The sequence below is a fragment of the Pristiophorus japonicus genome, chromosome 13 (assembly GCF_044704955.1).
Source record: "Pristiophorus japonicus isolate sPriJap1 chromosome 13, sPriJap1.hap1, whole genome shotgun sequence".
NCBI lineage: Eukaryota > Metazoa > Chordata > Chondrichthyes > Pristiophoridae > Pristiophorus > Pristiophorus japonicus.
Genome location: NC_091989.1, coordinates 36,024,564 through 36,044,110, shown reverse-complemented (window position 1 = coordinate 36,044,110; position 19,547 = coordinate 36,024,564).

Genomic DNA, 19,547 nt, shown 5'->3' with positions numbered 1-19,547 from the left:
AATTTCCAACGGGAGTGTTACTTATCGTACTTCCAACTATTACACTGGCAATGTTTTTACTGCAGCTAGTTCACAAAAGACATGAGAAGGACAAACAAGATTGCAAGAGATAGTTGCTGATCTTACAGGACCTCAATCATCTCTGTAAAGCTTTCAGTCGTGTGGTATAATTACTTTTATCTTTAGGCAACAAATCTGCCTTGCAAGCTTTTGATCTGCAGCATATTATTTTGAAGAAATTACTCTGTTTGCCAGCCTTGCACAACATGATCCAAATCTGGCCTTGACTTTTTTTCATCCAGTCTGCGATGTACTCTTTAATTACTGTCATGACAAGAGAATTATTCATTTTTTGACAATTGTTTTATTTTTGCATTGAGTTTGTGACTCTAAAGAGCACTGATCTCATTAAAAAGAGTGAAATCATCCAGTTGTGTGGTCTGTGGTTTTTCAATGCTATGCATCAAGGCTGAAAGGCATCTTTCTCATGGAAAAAAACATTTTCATTTGATTGCAAGCACATCATGCCATGAGGTGAATCCCACCAAAAGTACATTTTTCTGTTGCTAAAGGATGATGTAGCATTGGTGAAAATAATATGTGGATCTTCGGACTTTTCTTCCTCCCCCAAGCAAAACAATGAGCAGCCAAAAGTTCCTTTTTCCTGATGACTGCCACTTTATTTAATGAATGGAAAACCAAAAGTGTTTTTTTTCCTTGGATCACATACGTAAATTTAAATAGAATCATCTGTTCAGCACTTGAGGCAGCAAGAACGTTACATTCTGGACTCCTGTGGCTGAGGAAATTGTGCCTCGCTGGAAAATCTGGAGCTTTCCTTTGAAGGGAAAAAGGCATATGCATTTTCACCCAATTAGCTACTTGCTTCAGTAAATGGTGCATCAAATTATCAATCATTTAACAACTATAGCCCCTGTCCATTCCAGTGTGAATTGACAATGATTAAACATTGCCATCAAATATGGCCTTTTAGCCCTCCCCACTCCTGTGTTCCTCTCACAGTGATTCCAATAATGATATGGATTTGAGTGTCAAATGTCACGATGAAGAGCTGATCTCAATAGCTTTAAAAGAAAGCAATTAGTTCATCAGTGTTCAGACAATGGGTTGTATTGTACAATTAGTCGAGACAATGATTGATTTCTGTTACTGCACTTGGCAGCTGGCAATATTTTTGTTTTCTATGAAAAAAATAAAAGACTTGCATTTATATAGCGCCGTTCATGGCCACAGGACATCCCAGAGCTTCAGTTAATTAAATAAATCTGGAGTAATGGTGACCATGAAACAACTGTATTGATGTAAGAACCTATCTGGTAAAAACCCATAATATCCTTTCGGAAAGGTAACCTGCCATCGTTACCCGGTCTGACCTATATGTGACTCCAAACCCACAGCAATGGCCACTCAGTTGTACCAAAGCGCTACAGACTGCAGTGGCTCACCATCACCTTTTCAAAGGCAGGAATGGGCAATAAATGTTGGTCTTGCCAGCAATCTTGTGAACAAATACAAATAATTGTACACTTAAGAAATTTCTAATCACAGTCACAATCTTTTATCTTTGATAATCAGAAAATATAACAAACTTTATAGTAAAACTTACAGAAAAGAGGAATTATGTATGTTGCAAGTGATTTAACAAAAGGTCAGACAAGCTTACTGTAAATTAGCATAAACTCCTCTCTATAATGAATAGACTTAGCATGTGTGAACAGGCAAAGAGGACCTAAACATAAGATAGTTTTTTGCAAATACTGCAGATGCTCAAAATCTGAAACATGAACTTAAATTGTGGAAATACTCAGCAGGTCAGGCAGCATCTGTGGAGAGAGAAACAGAGTTACTGTTTCAGGCCAATGACCTTTTGTCAGAACTGGAAAATGTTACAGGTACTTTTATGCTATTGTCCAGAGATTGGTGCCAAAATAGAGACCCATGACTACCATGTGCTGTCCCCTCTGATTTCCCTTGTGATTTGCCACTGCTCCTCTTTTATGCTCAGTGGAGGCCAGTTTCTAGTTGACGACATGCACATTATGCATTTTAGTGACTATGCATGTGCAACCTGGGGAGTGTCAAAACAAGCAATGTCACAATGCATGCAGACACATGATGTTCACTCAGCGTGCACTTGAGAAACAATCAATCATGATTTAACTTCTGTCATGATGCGTGTGCCCTGGCATATGAAACCGATCCCATACATTTAGCAGGTACGTATAGTAGCTGCAGAATCCTGTGACAAATCACAAGACCATGGGTCGTGTTTTGCTGTGAGCGGCAAACGAACTGCAGCAGCCGTTTGTTAGACCTGCACTTGCTCATAGACATTCCATGGGGTATTGCAAGGCAAGTCGCTGTCGCTGGTACATTCAAACAGCGTGGCACCCTCTACGCCCTTTATACATTGGAGTTTAGAAGGATGAGAGGGGATCTCATCGAAACATACAAGATTCTGACGGGACGGGACAGGTTAGGTGCGGGTAGATTGTTCCCGATGTTGAGAAGTCCAAAACCAGGGGACACAGTCTTAGGATAAGGGGTAGGCCATTTAGGACCGAGATGAGGAGAAACTTCTTCACTCAGAGAGTTGTTAACCTGTGGAATTTCCTGCCGCAGAGAGTTGTTGATGCCAGTTCATTGGATATGTTCAAGAGGGAGTTAGATATGGCCCTTACGCTAAAGGGATCAAGGGGTATGGAGAGAAAGCAGGAAAGGGGTATTGAGGGAATGATCAGCCATGATCTTATCGAATGGTGGTGCAGGCTCGAAGGGCCGAATGGCCTACTCCCGCACCTATTTTCTATGTTTCTATGTTACAGGACATCTGAGACCTGTGTCAGCAGGACAAGCAACTGTGTATCTCCTTAACCAATCAGATGAAAGAATCACTAATGAGCCGTGCAGATTCTGAACCAGAAAGTGTCAGTTAGAATGCTAAATTCAATGTCAAATCAGGTACAGAATGCGAAAGAAAGAGAGAGAAATAAAGATTGGATTATAAGAGAGATATAAAAGAGACAGAAAGATAAAGTAACATTAAAAATTATTTACTTTAAAAAAAATCTCCAACAATAATTAAAATCTGAAGGAATGAGACCCCACACTTGTTAAAGTTCATTTTCAATGCCAGATTGGCAGTAATTAAGACTTCATCATCATCATCATAGGCAGTCCCTCGGAATCGAGGAAGACTTGCTTCCACTCTAAAAATTAGTCCTTAGGTGGCTGAACATCATTATCATAGGCAGTCCCTCGGAATCGAGGAAGACTTGTTTCCTCTCAGCATGAATTCTTAGGTGGCTGTACAGTCCAATACGAGAACCACAGTCTCTGTCACAGGTGGGACAGACAGTGGTTGAGGGAAAGGGTGGGCAGGGAGCCTGGTTTGCCGCACGCTCCTTCCACTGCCTGCGCTTGATTTCTGCATGCTCTCGGTGACGATACTCGAGGAACTCAGCGCCCTCCCGGATGCACTTCCTCCACTTAGGACAGTCTATGGCCAGGGACTCCCAGGTGTCAGTGGGGATGTCGCACTTTATCAGGGAGGCTTTGAGGGTGTTCTTGTAACGTTTCCTCTGCCCGCCTTTGGCTCATTTGCCGTGGATGAGTTACAATTACAGCGCTTGATTTGGAAGTTTCGTGTCTGGCACGCGAACTATATGGCCTGCCCAGCAGAGCTGATCACGTGTGGTCAGTGCTTCAATACTGGGGATGTTGGCCTGGACGAGGACGCTAATGTTTGTGCGTCTGTCCTCCCAGGGGATTTGTAGGATCTTGCGGAGACATCGCTGGTGGTATTTCTCCAGCGATTTGACGTGTCTACAGTACATGGTCCACGTCTCTGAGCCATAAAGGAGGGCGGGTATTACTACCGCCCTGTAGACCATGAGCTTGGTGACAGTTTTGAGGGTCTGGTCTTCAAACACTCTTTTCCTCAGGCGGCCGAAGGCTGTACTGACGCACTGGAGGTGGTGTTGGATCTCGTCGTCAATGCCTGCTCTTGTTGATAGGAGGCTCCCGAGATAGGGGAAGTGGTCCACGTTGTCCAGAGCCACGCAGTGGATCTTGATGTCTGGGGGGCAGTGCTGTGCGGCAAGGACAGGCTGGTGAAAGACCTTTGTCTTACGGATGTTTAGCGTAAGGCCCATGCTTTCGAACGCCTCAGTAAATACGTTGACTATGACTTGGAGCTCAGTCTCTGTAGGTGCACAGACGCAGGCGTCATCCGTGTACTGTAGCTCGACAACAGAGGTTGGGGTGGTCTTGGACCTGGCCTGGAGATAACGAAGGTTGAACAGGTTCCCACTGGTTCTGTAGTTTAGATCCACTCCAGCAGGGAGCTTGTCAACTGTGAGGTGCAGCATGGCAGCGAGTAAGATTGAGAAGGGGGTTGGGGTGATGACGCAGCCCTGTTTGACCCTGGTCTGGACGTGGATTGGGTCTGTGATGGATCCGTTGGTAAGGATCACGTAAAAGATTATGTAGACAAGAATGACTTGACTTAACATTGTGGCAAGTTTAGTCAATATCTATGATGTCATTACAGGAACTTCACTCAATTCAATACATTTGAATGGGGAGACAGTTGGCGAAATGCTGTTTTCATGCAGCTTATGGAGGACCGACGTATCTCGGACAGCAACTTCCAGATTTTCGCGTTTAACTGCGTATTTGCATTCGTCGGAAAGGAAGCTGCTATCCGATTAGCACATAAATAACGGTGAACGCTGACAGCTTCATTGTTATCTCCACAACATAGTCTGGCCTACTGTCTCTTTCTGATGTTGTCAGGAGTCAGGAGCTTTTATATTATGTCCAGCTGGAGAATGTGTTCTCCATGCTATATTGTAGTTGATAAACCTGTCCACCAGATGGCATGTATTCTGATCTAATCAGGTGTTCTATCTTCCTGTGTCCAGGAAAAGGTGGGTCAGAGTGATTTATTCACTGTCAGAAACATGTTGGAGCAATCCTGAGACATCCAAGTTTAATCTTACTGAAAAAGGTAATACATGCGTCACCTTTGGAATTTGTAAATGGTTTTTCAGCATAAAGAATATGGAAAAAATAATTACTTTTAAATTTTGCATTTTTAATAATCAAGTGTATTAACAGAAGTTTATTAAAAATTTTACTGAGACTGTAGGTGGTTAAAATGCAAGTGAGCTAAGCTTTGATGTTATTTCTCCTTGGGCTGTAATTAAAAAGCAATTTGTTAGCATATCTCGGCAATTCATAAACACCCCACCGTGTCTCTGGTCTTTTCTGGCTGTGGACAGAGGCTGATATAGAACAGAGTGACAGCGACAGAGGCAGGTTTTAAAGACAAAGCTTTGAAGTCTCGCTTTAGCCAGACTCAGAACGAGAATTCAGGATGTTAGTTCGGAATGATTTTGTTTAAGTCAAACACTTGAATGGGCTCTGGATTGGTGGCCCCATTGATCAATGGGATGGCTGATCTAATGGCAGCTATCCGATCCCGAAACCCCTGAGACACAGTAGGCCCACAGTCTGGAAGCTGTGGTTCACTCTGCCCTCCATTCTGTCCCCTATTGCCTCCAGAACTGTAGTATGTGCTTACGTGGAGGGGGAGACACACTGTCTGGTCCCTAGCCATTTCTTACCAGGGGGTCTGCTGCACATTCCAAAGAAGCTACCATTTGACCCATTGGTGCCACGAGGAAGATAAAGCTTCCGTGATGTTGCCACAAATGACAGTTGCAGACTTGAGAGTCGCGGCTGTCATTTGCCGCTCATCCTTGAAGATTGATGCTAGAGTCTGCACGTGGGTGGATTGTTCCTCAAACATCCCTCTTTTCAGGTGAGCACCCAGGGTTCCAGATCCCATGACTCCAAAACTTTCTTCTTGGCCTGTGCTGGGAAAGTGGCAGCTTTCACTCCTCCTTCTTGGTCGATAAATCACCAGGTGCCACATCCTCACAACCCGCAAACTAATTCCCCCTGGGGAGTCTGTCTGAGCTGCTCTCTGGGAGACGGGGAGTCATTTGGAAGGTAGTTGCGACAGAGAAAGATGAGACGGAATGAAGCAGCTCATTTGGTGGCTGGGCTGGTTATTATCCTCCGCGTCTCCAGCTTCGCCTCTTCCTCCTCCTTCACCTCATCCTCCTCCTCCTCAGGCTCCTCCTGTGCATCCCTCCCCCTCCCCCGAGGCTGTGGTGAAATTGTAGGAAAGGAGCATAAAAGGTAAGAATGGATGAGCATTGCCCCTCAGTTTAAAGCGATAGTGAAAGTGTCTGGAAGATTCGGTCTCTGTACTCTGTAGTGCACCAGGACAACCGGCTTGGTTATTAACCTTGTGCAGGCAAGATTCAACCGACCTCACCAACTCCTAAAGCAAGAGTTGAGTGAGTGCACACGAGCTGCGTAGTCTTGTCCTTGAAGGGGGCGAGGGGTTTAAAGCTGGGTGGGAGAAGGATATTTTCTGATTGTGCACACAAATGATTTTACATTGGATTATAATACATAGGATATACAGCACAGAAACAGGCCATTCAGCCCAGCCCCAGTCTTTCCTCATCTAACCCTATCAGCATAACCCTCTATTCCCGTCTCCCTCATATGCTTATCTAACCGCCCCCTAAATGCATCTATTCACTTCAACCACTCCCTGAGGTAGCGAGTTCCACATTCTTGCCACTCTCTGGGTAAAGATGTTTCTTCTGAATTCCCTATTTGATTTATTCATGACTATCTTATATTGATGGCCTCTAGTTATGCTCTTCCCCACAAGTGGAAACACTCTATCTATGTCTACTCTATCACAAGCTTTCATGATTTAAAAAACGTCTATTAGGTCAAATCTTAGCCTTCTCTTTTCAAGAGAAAAGAGACCCAGCTTGTTCATCCGTTTCTAATATGTATACCCTTGCATTCCTGGTATCATCCTTGTAAATCTTCTCTGCACCCTCTCCAGTGCCTCAAAATCTTTTTTATAATATGGCGACCAGAATTGCACGCAGTACTCCAAATGTGGTCAAACCAAGGTTCGATACAAGTTTAGCATAACTTCACTACTTTGCCAATTCTATCCCTCTAGAAATAAACCCTAGTTCTTGGTTTGCTTTTGTTATAACCTTGTTAACTTGTGTCAATTTCTGTAAGGGGAGCTGGGTAGCAACATCTCGAGTTGGAGCCGCCCTTAACCACATTGCAGCATGAAGAGTTAGTTGTGGAAGTGTTGCTTTAAGAGAGTGAAGAGTGTGCTGATGCCTAAGGTGGTGCTCAGTGTGTTACCTTGCCAGTTCTGGTAAGGTCATCGAACTTTGCGACAGTGTTCTACAGTCCTCGACGTGAAGGAATTGGCACTCAATGCCAATGCCACCTTCCTCCAGATGGCACAGTTAGATTTCTGGGTGGCTTGGTGACATCCATACCCAGCAGTCTGTGCTTCCTGCCTTTGATTTCCTCAGAGCGTCTGGGAGGTCTGAATCAACGAAGAACTGCGTGGCTTGGTGCCATGCCCTGTTGCCCTCTGGTCCAAGTGGTGTCTGCCTATTTGCACAAACACAACATAAATATTGTTAAGACAGGCAGTGATGTTATCAGAGAGTGAAGTGCAAGGGCTAATCACTGTTCCTGTCTTATCTGCTTGTCCCACAGTCGGCTACTGAAGATGGTAGGCTGAACTGTTTTTCTAAAGGTAGTTTTCAGGTAGTTCAGCTATTCGCACTAATTTTTTATGGGTTTTGCATCAATGAATGCACTAATGAGAATGAGCCGGTTATAAACTCCCTCTGCAGGGCGCCAGCGAGTGCAATTTTCTTTTAAAGAGGCAAGTGTGTTGTAACTCATTTCAAGCAAGTTAGAGACCAATTTCTCCCAGCTCAGCCTTGAGTACCTAATTTCTTCAGACGGGGCTATGTTCTATAGCAGCTGGAGCCACATTCACCTGGTGAGAGGATCCACTGACCATCTCCGTCAGATGCACCATCGAACTGTAGTTAAGAGGAAATCCAGGCATTTATCAAATCTGGGTCCAGGGGCCCTTTGTAGGGAAGACCAGAAGTGCGGTGTTCTTTGACCAGCTTGGTCTGGTGTTTGGCGTTCTTTAGTTAATCACAGTTAGGTTGGACCGCAGTCCTGACCAGAAATTGTGGAAGTTTGTGCCTTGCCTGCCGAGAACCTCACCAGCATTTAGTCGCGGGTTATCCGTCCCATTTGTGTGAGTGGAAAGGCACTGTAAGCATTTATGTCCTGAAAAGATACTTACAATGTGAGGTTATCCACTTTGGTGGTAAAAACAGAGAGACAGACTATTATCTGAATGGTGACAGATTAGGAAAAGGGGAGGTGCAAAGAGACCTGGGTGTCATGGTACATCAGTCATTGAAGGTTGGCATGCAGGTGCAGCAGGCGGTTAAGAAAGCAAATGGCATGTTGGCCTTCATAGCAAGGGGATTTGAGTACAGGGGCAGGGAGGTGTTGCTACAGTTGTACAGGGCATTGGTGAGGCCACACCTGGAGTATTGTGTACAGTTTTGGTCTCCTAACCTGAGGAAGGACATTCTTGCTATTGAGGGAGTGCAGCGAAGGTTCACCAGACTGATTCCCGGGATGGCGGGACTGACCTATCAAGAAAGACTGGATCAACTGGGCTTGTATTCACTGGAGTTCAGAAGAATGAGAGGGGACCTCATAGAAACATATAAAATTCTGACGGGGTTAGACAGGTTAGATGCAGGAAGAATGTTCCCAATGTTGGGGAAGTCCAGAACCAGGGGTCACAGTCTAAGGATAAGGGGTAAGCCATTTAGGACCGAGATGCGGAGGAACTTCTTCACCCAGAGAGTGGTGAACCTGTGGAATTCTCTACCACAGAAAGTTGTTGAGGCCAATTCACTAAATATATTCAAAAAGGAGTTAGATGAGGTCCTTACTGCTAGGGGGATCAAGGGGTATGGCGAGAAAGCAGGAATGGGGTACTGAAGTTGAATGTTCAGCCATGAACTCATTGAATGGCGGTGCAGGCTAGAAGGGCCGAATGGCCTACTCCTGCACCTATTTTCTATGTTTCTATGTTTCTATAAAAGATTTTATCACTCAGCCCTTGTTGATATTTTTGTAGTAATATAATGGCCCAGAAATTATGGTCGGAGGCTTCCCATGGGCAGACGCCTCCTTCCAAATTATTTTTAACGAAAGTACCTGGTGGTCCAGGAGGAACGTAGACTTGCACTCAGAGACCTAACTGCACAGTCCAGCATACGGGCCCATGTATTCCAGGAGTGTATGTGCAGCCTGGGATCACGTGGACCAACCAATGAAAATGGCGTATTCCCATTCCGTTTGTATGGAGATCACCATTTCTATCAATGGGGATACACCCAAAAACACAATGACCTAGAAATTCCGACCTCCCCGGGTCCGTTCGGAGTGTGTATGGACCCGGGAAGGCATCGCAAAAGCCAGCTGTCATCGCACAACGCGCATGCGCTGAAAACCAGCTTTTCCGATCTGTCAAGCTCCAGCGCCAGCTCCAGCTTGACGGGTCCTCCATATCTCGGGAGCCAGCGCATTTGCAAGGGCAAGAGTGCGATATTTACCCATATCTTGCCCAGCGGATGTCCTGAAAACTCTTGCGCCTGATAAAAGCAAGCGCATAGCCTACTTTTACAGGCTTAAGAGTTCTAAAACACACAAAAACATAATAAAATAACATTTTAAAAACCCATTTTATTGTTAAAAACCCTGCCTACTAAGGTAAGTTTATTTTAAGCCATAATTTTAAAAACTTTAAAAAGAATAGGAAAAATATATTTATTTATGACATAAATAACTTTAATTTAAATTAATGTTAAATATGTGATGCATTTTTTCTATTTTTTATTAGTGTTTTGGGTGTTTGGGGGGGTTTCTCAATCATAATAATGGGAACTCCAACTTACGGAGTTCCCATTGTTATGAATGAGAATATACTGCACCTGGATTGGCTGCCCAGAGCCATGTGACTGCAGCTCCAGCCCTGCACACGTCCTGCCGTGCACGCGTTCCGACGCGCAGTCAGTGAAGGCCTCAGGACTGGGATCCCTCATGGGCGCAGCAGGAACAAGTAGGGGCGCATCTTTTTAAACTTTTTCACTCGATCGTCCGTGGGAAGCAGCTGACCGGGATTTCTAGACCATAAACATTTTAAATAAATGAGAAAAACATTTCACATATTTAAAATTAATTGAAATTGAATTGAATTCAGTTTTGGACAAAAATATACTTTTTGGAATTTTTTAAAAATATGTTTAAATAAGATTAAAAATCAATTTAATTTAATGGACAGTGCTTTTAATATAAAAATTATTGATAACATTTTTGTTTTCTATCTTTTAAAACTCTTATGCTGGTAGTTGAGTTTGAAGGACATTCACTGGGCAAGAGTTGGGTAAATAGCCCAAATCTGCGCCCGCGAAGACTCTTCTCCCGGGGATGCATTGGAATGTCAAAAGAAATTTTGACAGTTTGCAAGTGCCAGATTTTGGCGTATGCGCACCGAGAACTGGCACTTGCGGGACCTCTACAAGTGCATGTGCACATCGTCCATGCCCGTAGAGACTGTGATTTTTGGCCCGTTGCTGTATAGTATGATTTTAACAATGTCTTTGGTCGTTAGGCAAAGGGAACAGGCATAGTGATCTTCAGGAGAAGAAATTCCAATGGTTTCCCTGAGATATAGCGCCATCTACTGGGCATAAGGGAAATGCTAATTAAATGATATGGTGCATTTGAATTTTGCAAGTGCATTGTATCTTAATGTCCTAATGACTATTACTGCCTCACCGTAACATTGCGATTCTCAAAAAATTACATTTTGTCTTCTAAGCATGTTTTATTTGAAATTAAAGCCACCCAAATAACTTTAATTTTGTTTGTGCTGGTCCTGAACTAGTCAGATCGTGTCTTGCTTTAATATATAGCTTAGTGGGTTCCCTCTGGTCTCGGCTCATCCTTGGTGGTAGCACTCTCGTCAGAAGGTTGTGGGTTCACAGCCCACTCCAGGAATGGAGCATGTGGTCTAGGCTAAGTACTGCATTGTCAACGGGGCTGTCCTGTGGGAGTGGTCCCACCTGCCTGCTTACGTGGATGTAAAAGATCCCACGATCGCATTGCTCCCTCAACCAAAGCATCAAAAACAGGTCAGCTGATCACTTATTTAATTTGCTGTTTGTGGGACTTTGCTATTTGCAAATTGGCTGCTATGTTTGTCTACAAAACAACAGGGACCACACTTCAAAAGTCATTAACTGGCTGTAACATACTTCGGGAGATCTTGAGGCTGTAAAAGGTCCTATGTAAATACAAGTGCTTGCTTTTTCTAAGCTGTTGCTTCTTTTGTAAGTTTACAATGTATATTAAAGTACTTGGGCTCATCTTCCTGCAGTGAGAACGTGGGCTCTATAAACCTCACACATTGATGAAGGCGGAGGTGTGGTACCAAGTTCACAATGGAGTATGGACTCCTTCAGCTCATTCATGGAAAACATCAGCCATGATGTCCTTCAAAGGAGCAGAATCTCTCTTCTCCACCACCAACCCCCCCACCTACACCCCCCCTCTCCCTCCTCCCATTGGCTTGCAGGAATCATGAAGAGCACAAATGATACAACAAGTAATCTTTCAGCTGAACTATCATTTTAATTAGGCAATGTTTCCCATTTAACATGAGACTATAACAACAATGCACTTAACTGGGGTTGGGTACTGTAGTGTAGTGGTTGTGCTACTGGACTAGTAATCCAGAAAATGAGAGTTCAAATCCGCTCCCCACCCACATGGCAGTTAGAAAATTTGAATGAATTCAGTTTTAAAACCCCTGGAAATTCAAAGCTGGTGTCAGTAAAAGTGACCATGAAACTGTCAGATTGTCATTAAAAAAAACAAATGGTTCACTAATCTACTTTAGTGTAAGATTTGGATCACAGGTCATACACAGAGTACCCAAAGGATCTTAGGATTCATGGGCCATTACCCAAAAGGGACTTCAGAGTCATCGGCCATTTTATTAAGGAGCGGTAGTTCAAGTATAGTCAAATACAACAAATAATCAGGGTAGATATAGTAGACATACGCCCGTGACAAGCAGCTGGTATTGGTCCCGATCCGACAGACGGTTGGCGTGCGTGAACAGCTCTTCTCTGCACCGTCTGTGCTAAAAAGTCCCTGAGATATCTCTTTTATTCGCTTTTTAGGGGTGGGCTGGGGTAGAAGATGGATAGGACTATCTAACCTGTAAGGGCTCTTCCCAAACCCAGGTACCCAATGGTATGTCGAGTTGTTTGTCTCAACTCTCAGATGAAAAACCCTCCCCCGTTTCATGAGATCATGCCTTCTCTTGAACAGTTTGTTTATCTCAAGGTTGCTTGCTAGACCTCTTATCAAAGCCTGTTTTTGCTTTATGACCTTGTAACTCAGCTCTCTGTACAATTCCTTATCTGATGTGATTTGGAATCCTTCTGTGTCATGAACTTAGGTAAACTATTGAGCTAGGAAAACCATATTATTTCTATTATGAATGCAACCCTATGTAACCAGCATTCTACCACCACCAGAGGGCGTACCTGTTGGAGTCCCAAGGGATCCCAGCATCCCTTGGGAGCACTGTATATAAGCAGGCCTCCCATGCTGTACCCACACTCTGGAGTTAGAATAAAGAGACTAAGGTCACACTTACTCACGTGTACAGTACTCAATCACATTACCTTATTACGGACGTAACAATTTCTTTATAATTCACAAATTTCTTCCAATCCACGACTTCCGACAGTAGGGAAGGAAACCTGCCATCCTTACATGGTCTGGCTTATTCCTATACTATAACCATACTCTTTTTGCTATATTCTTCCCTGGTATCTGTATTTATATTTCCCTCCCAAAAGTATTGGGGGAGTGTAGATAACTTCCACCACAGAGTCTTGCATTCTTTGTTTTTTGTTAATTATACCCATAGTATTTCCACTGTCTGATCACCCTTACTGAAATATCTTCTTTCTACCTTTTTATATTCTCCCATCCAGTCCCAAGTTCCTCAGTGCCTTGTAGACGCTCATGTGTTACACTTTTTGTCTGCATTACTCGTACCTAACCTATCAGATAAATCCAGCTCCACAGAAGATTCCCTTTCTCTCCTCGCTTGTCTCTTGCTGCCCTGTCTGATGGTCACTCAGTCTTCTTTTATTTATCCCCTCAAAGCCTCCTTAATAAAGTGCAACATCCCCACTGGCACCTGGGAGTCCCTGGCCAAAGACCACCCTAAGTGGAGGAAGAACATCCGGGAGGGCGCTGAGCACCTCGAGTCTCGTCGCCGAGAGCATGCAGAAAGCAAGCACAGGCAGCGGAAAGAGCATGCAGCAAACCTGTCCCACCCACTCTTTCCTTCAACCACTGTCTGCCCCACCTGTGACAGAGACTGTAATTCCTGCATTGGACTGTACAGCCACCTGAGAACTCACGTTTAGAGTGGAAGCAAATCTTCCTTGATTTTGAGGGGCTGCCTATGATAATGACCTTCTTTCTACCTTTTTATATTCTCCCATCCAGTCCCAAGTTCCTCAGTGCCTTGTAGACGCTCATGTGTTACACTTTTTGTCTGCATCACTCGTACCTAACCTATCAGATAAATCCAACTCCACAGAAGGGGGCAAAAACACGCTGACAGAATATTATATGAATAGCGGCAGATTAGGAAAAGGGGAGGTGCAACGAGACCTGGGTGTAGTGGTTCATCAGTCACTGAAAGTGGGCATGTACGTACAGCAGGCGGTAAAAAAGGCAAATGGCATGTTGGCCTTCATAGCTCGGGGATGTGAGTATAGGAGCAGGGAGGTCTTATTGCAGTTGTACAGGGCCTTAATGAGGCCTCACTGGAATATTGTGTTCAGTTTTGGTCTCCTAATCTAAGGAAGGACGTTCTTGCTATTGAGGGAGTGCAGCGAAGGTTCACCAGACTGATTCCTGGGATGGCTGGACTGTCATATGAGGAGAGACTGGATCAACTGGGCCTTTATACATTGGAGTTTAGAAAGATGAGAGGGTATCTCATAGAAACATATAAGATTCTGATGGGACAGGACAGGTTAGATGCGGGAAGAATGTTCCTGATGTTGGGGAAGTCCAGAACCAGGGGACACAGTCTTAGGATAAGGGGTAGGCCATTTAGGACTGAGATGAGGAGAAACTTCTTCACTCAGAGAGTTGTTAACCTGTGGAATTCCCTGCCGCAGAGAGTTATTGATGACAGTTCATTGGATATATTCAAGAGGGAGTTAGATGTGGCCATTACGGCTAAAGGGATCAAGGGGTATGGAGAGAAAGCAGGAAAGGGGTACTGAGGTGAATGATCAGCCATGATCTTATTGAATGGCGGTGCAGGCTCGAAGGGCCGAATGGCCTACTCCTACACCTATTTTCTATGTTTCTATGTTTCTATGATGATTTCCCAGCTTCTCTACTCCTAGCAACCTGTGGGCTGACCAGGTTCTGGAATGCCTGCTCCAGAAAACTTTCGCTCTCCTGAATGCTGTGAAGTGATGTTCAGTTGATTTTCAAGCTGTGCTACTTTCACCTCGAGGAGTGCAACCTCTGTACACTTGATACAGATGTGTCCATCCTGCATGATCGGTGAGTCCAGGCAGATCCACATCATGAATACAGCACACATCACTCTAGACTCTGATCTGCCATACCAAGTTATAATTTTAATTCATAATTCTTTTTCAATTATTTCTATTTACTCACTCTAATTTATTAATTTTATGTTTTGAAAGTATTTTTTGTCCTATCCCCTGAAGCTATTGTATAGTAAAAACTGTAAATTAGAGTTCAGATAAACAATTGCTATATATATTTTACATAATGTATATTTATATGTATATTATACTCATGTATCCATATATCTATGTATATTATACATATGTATGCATATATCTATACAAATGTTATACATATGCATGTGCATACCTATATGTATATCATACATATATATAAAAGCTGGCCAAGGATCGAATATTCTAGTTCCCTATGAGACTAGCAGCAGCATTGCACTAAAACAAGCCAGCCATATATCAGCCGTTCTGTGTACCCTGGGAGCTGTAGCAAGAGACTTTTCGAAGAATCAGCTACAATAACCTAATACAGTTTGAGGTTGTACAGCGTTGCATAGTTCTTTTGGCAATGAACAATAAGAGCACCACATCACAATCAGTGTCATGGCAAATTGGAAACTACCTCTGGAATATTATCTTAGTTATCTTTATTAAATAATGTAATGAAAAGTGTTAGTGATATACTTTGAAGCACAGGCGGCTGCTCAATATTACAAGTTGGCTTGTTCATTCAGCATGTAGGATTTTTTAACGCCCCATAAACTCTTGATTTCTGACTCATATCGTCTCGATGAATAATTTGGAAAATCAGAAATGCTTCCTTTAAGCACTTCCTATTAAAATAATGCTTGTATTTGTACAGCGCCTTTCATGTTGAAATGTCTCCAAGCTTTTCACTCTGAGTTACTATTTGAAGAGCTTTGACTGTTGCTATGTAGGCCAACATGGCAACCAATCACAAACAACAATAAAGTGAATGGCCCGTCAATCTGTTGAACAGTCAAACTAAATGTGAATTGCAACATTCACTGACACAACTGTTTATGAAAATAGTGCTTAAAAGGCTATGGACTGGATTTTCGGTTCTGCTCATTTCGGGGCGGTAATGGCGCGGTGCGGCCAAGTTTGCGCCCAGGAACAGTTTGCACCTCAGTCATCAAAATCCATCAGCTGGGCCGAGTGTGGGACAGAGCGCCAAGGGAGGCGTTACACACTGAGCAAACGAAAATCCCGAGCTAAACCGGCCTGGGGAGAAAAAAAAAACTGAAAAAAACCCACCAAAAACATTCCCAATAAATAACTCATGCCACCACGACATCAATTGCAAGCAAAAAAACAATCACACTTACCTGAGGTCGACATTATTCACCTCACTGCAGCCGCTACAGCTTGGAACGCCCACTTTCACAGGCGGTCCTAGCAGGGCGCTCAACGGAGCGCTGAGCATCGGGTGGCAGCCAAAAATCGAGCCGGTGTCGCAACCAGGGGTGTTGCACACTGGCTCGCCTCTTCTGGGGGTTAATGCTCTGTGCCCTGTCGAAACCAGCACCAAATGTCCCAGCGGGGCACTGGCAGCTGACCACCCGCCTGGAAGTGCTTACCGCTGTCATTGCTGCCCCTCCAGGGCACTAATAGAGGTGGCAGAGGAACGAAAATTCAGCCCAAACTCTTGCAGAGTATTTCATCAAGTTAGATATGGAGAATTCGACCTTGAGTAACTTTGATTATTATATCAAATGTGAGTCACAGTCACTTTGATGGAAGGACCCTGGAACCCGAATCAATTAAGCAAGAACAGTTTAATCAGTACTAATGGGCTCAAGTTCCCTCCCCCCCCCCCCCCTGCAAAAACAGCGCACCAGTTTCTGATAGAAAAAGTGCACAGAAAAATTAACTCACGATTCTGGCCGATCCTTGGGTGTTCTTTACCCGCAGCGTGGCGCAGCTCAATGAGAAGGGGTTGGAGCTAGGGCCGTGCTGGCTAAGCAGAGTCGGCAGGGGGACGGGGCTAGGGTCCAGCGTCTGTTTCAATCCCGGCAGCGTTGCGCATGTGCGATGGAGCAGTCGCACTTGCGCAATGGTGTATTAACAATGGCAATTGGCCATTTTGAAAAGGAAAGCCTTGAGAGTGATTTTTGGTGCCTGATTGATTTTTGGAGTCTGAAGGTAAGACACCCAAAGGTCTTTTGTTCTCTCCCCCTCCCCCCTTCAACCATGTGACTTCTCTCTCCCTCCTCGTCACCACCCAACATCCCCCCACCCCAGCCTGCCGAGTTCAGCCTTCTCCCTCCCTCCCCCCACTTAAAATGCCGCGTTCAGCACCCACCACCCCTAGCCCCCCCCCCGAGCCTGCCGCATTGAGCATCCTCCTCCCCCCCTCCATCCCTCCCTCCCCCCCTTAAGATGCCATGTTTTCCCTCCCCTATCCCAGGCCGAAGGGACTCCCGCACGGGCAGCCGCTGCCGACTTTAGTTCAAGGTAGGATTTATTTCAGTTCTTTAGTTGTTAATTTAATTATTTACTTCAGTTCTTTATTTTTTATTGAATGCTTATTACTTTTTGTGCCTTGTTTGGTGCTTGGTGGTGCTTTAAATGTAGTTACTTAACTCTAGATTAAGTTTTTCTGTACGGACAGAAGTGTCAACATACGCTGGCCTAAGTTAGTTTGGAGCAACTATTTGCTGGCCAAACTTGCTTAAATGGCTAAAACAGGCATAAGTGGCTGGGAACGCCCCCTTTTGAAAAAAAACTAAACTAAAGAAAAAACCTAACTAACTCACTTACACTGGCGCAAATTAAATGGTCAGAATTGCAACTAAAAAGATACTCCAGAAAAATCAAGTTGCTCCAAAAAAACCGCATTGACTGGTGCCCTCTCTCATAGCCGGAAGCCCTGGTGATTCAACACAAATCCTCATTAAGTGAGACATCTTTTCTCTTCCTGTTGTCTTTTGCAAACTGTTTGTCGTATTACTAATATTATTATTCTATGAACTTTTTGACTGAAATTACACAACTCTTGATAAGATAATGCAGTCTGTGCATATGCAAAAAGGACTTTGTTGCTCAGATATATGTTATCTCGGGTGTAGGCCATAAAATGTTTAAATGTTATCAGCACGTCACTCCTGGATTAAAGCTAATAAACAGATAATATTCATGTAAAGAAGAGAAAAATGACTTGCATTTATATAACACCTTTTAGAACCTCAAGACATCCCCTCAGCACTTATTCAGGTACTTTTGAAATGCAGTCACGGTTGTAAGGTGGGGAAATGCAGCCAATAATTTGCACACAGCAAGATTCCAGAAACAGCAAGTGACCAGATAATCTGTTTTTTTAAAATATAATTTCCCTGGCTTCCAATGAATATATTTGCATAGAACTCTGTACATGAGAGTTTGGGTTGGCAGGCATCAGCCTCTGTTTTCCAATTAGTCTTAGAACTGAAATATACAAATTGCACAACCATAATCATTATCTACCCTGAATTGAGGAAGTAATGCACCTCAGGTTGGACATTGCACTACATGTTTTGAATGGTTATCTGTGTAGCATCATTTACATAAATTTACAGAGTCAGTAGCAGTACATATCAATATGATCGAGTGGGCAACTTGAGCAGGCAGTATCAGTGGTGTTCATGTCACTCAGCAATCCAATAGTACACAAGTGTCAGCAATTAGTAACTGTCAACAAAACCACGCACTGAAGACATTGGGCTCAATTTTCCCCAATTATCTGCGCCTTTGTTTTGGCATACACCGTTTTTTTTGAGTAACAGAAACCTCCAAGTTTCTGTGTGGAAGCCGAGCCCCTGTGTCCGGGTGAGGGAGCGATTCTGCCGGCCGACACTCCGACCCTTGAGCCCGGTGAGCAGATGTCCTGTGGTGGGGTGGTACTTTGAAAAAAAAATCAAAAATTCAAGAATTGCATTACACCTGGTTGACCCAAATGTCTTCATTGAATGTCTAGCTTCCTGTTCTAAGCAAGCTTATTGCGCATGCGCAGACCAGGGTGTGCTCTACACTAGGGTGTGCACCTCGGAGAGAGAGAGGAAAGAAGGTGTGAGTGCTTTGTCCTGCTGTTTTGAGCTTGTTGCAAAGCTACAATTTAATTATGGGGGCAATATTGACAATGCCATGCCTCGTGCAAGCCTTCTGCATGATGGTGCTGTGAAGGAGAAGATTGATTAGGCATCATCACATGAGGAACCTCAGAACATGTAGGATAATGGACAGGAGGCCTTACCCACATCGGGTATATCAAGACAGTCGTTCATACCTGCACCTGAGCGATGTAGATTGTGTGAGAAGGCTGTGTTTCCGCAAAGAAGTTGTAACCGAGATCTGTGAGTTAATAAAAGCAGATCTGTACCCTAGAAGTGTCAGGAGGACTGCTTTGTCAGCTGAAGTAAAGGTTACAGCTGCACTTTCATTTTATGCATCTGGACACTCCAGGCCACAACTGAGGATATGTGCGCCATTTCTCAACATGCAACACATATCTGCATTCGGCAGATGACTGCTGCACTATATGCCCAGAGGAATGACTACATGTTAACAAATATGATGTGATTGGGATTACGGAGACGTGGCTCCAGGATGATCAGGGCTGGGAACTCAACATCCAGGGGTATTCAACATTCAGGAAGGATAGAATAAAAGGAAAAGGAGGTGGGGTAGCATTGCTGGTTAAGGAGGAGATTAAGGCAATAGTTAGGAAGGACATTAGCTTGGATGATGTGGAATCTATATGGGTAGAGCTGCAGAACACCAAAGGGCAAAAAACGTTAGTGGGAGTTGTGTACAGACCTCCAAACAGTAGTAGTGATGTTGGGGAGGGCATCAAACATGAAATTAGGGGTGCGTGCAATAAAGGTGCAGCAGTTATAATGGGTGACTTTAATA